The sequence below is a fragment of the Orycteropus afer genome, unplaced genomic scaffold (genome assembly GCF_000298275.1).
Source record: "Orycteropus afer afer isolate SDZICR_OR568_19922 unplaced genomic scaffold, OryAfe1.0 scaffold00524, whole genome shotgun sequence".
NCBI lineage: Eukaryota > Metazoa > Chordata > Mammalia > Tubulidentata > Orycteropodidae > Orycteropus > Orycteropus afer.
The window spans coordinates 1,519,962-1,520,497 of NW_006922111.1; the positions used below are offsets into that span (position 1 = coordinate 1,519,962).

General features: G+C 50.9%; 1 protein-coding gene across 1 annotated transcript in view; it reads left to right on the forward strand.

Annotated features, from left to right (window-relative positions):
- The window catches only part of TRMU (tRNA mitochondrial 2-thiouridylase), a 29,168-nt gene that overhangs the window by 19,677 nt on the left and 8,955 nt on the right, over positions 1 to 536 (forward strand). The gene's annotated exons all lie outside the window — the stretch shown is intronic.

The following is a 536-nucleotide window of genomic DNA, read 5'->3' on the forward strand; positions in this document are numbered from 1 at the left end:
CAGGGTCTGCAAGGGTGTAATCTTTATGAAAGCAACTGCCTCTTCATTGTACCATAGTGCAGCTGGCGGGTTTGAACTGCTCACCTTGAGGTAGCAGCTAAGTATTTAACCGCTATGCCACCCAAGCTGTGTAGGCTTCTCTTTGCACTAGATAACGATGAGAAGTGTCGACAGAAGGCCTAATACTGATACTGTGCCTCAGTGTCTTTCCATCAATCCTTGGAGGGACCAGATGGTGCCAGTCCTGGAATTCTGGGACCCAGCAGAAGGGGACTACGCCTTGTGCCGAGCTGGGCCCAGGCTGGGAGATCCCTCCTTTCATGAACCAAGCCATGGCCAAGGTCAATCACCTTGCTGTATCGCCTCAAACATAAAGGTGGCTTTACAGTGTAACAGAGAATGCAGGTGGAACTGTAGGACAGCCTGGAGTCTAAGCAAGCACCGTTCCTTACCAAGAATGGGAATGCGGTGAAAAGTACCAAAGCCAAACGCATTGCTGTCAAGTCACTTCTGACTCACAGCAACCCCCGCTGGGT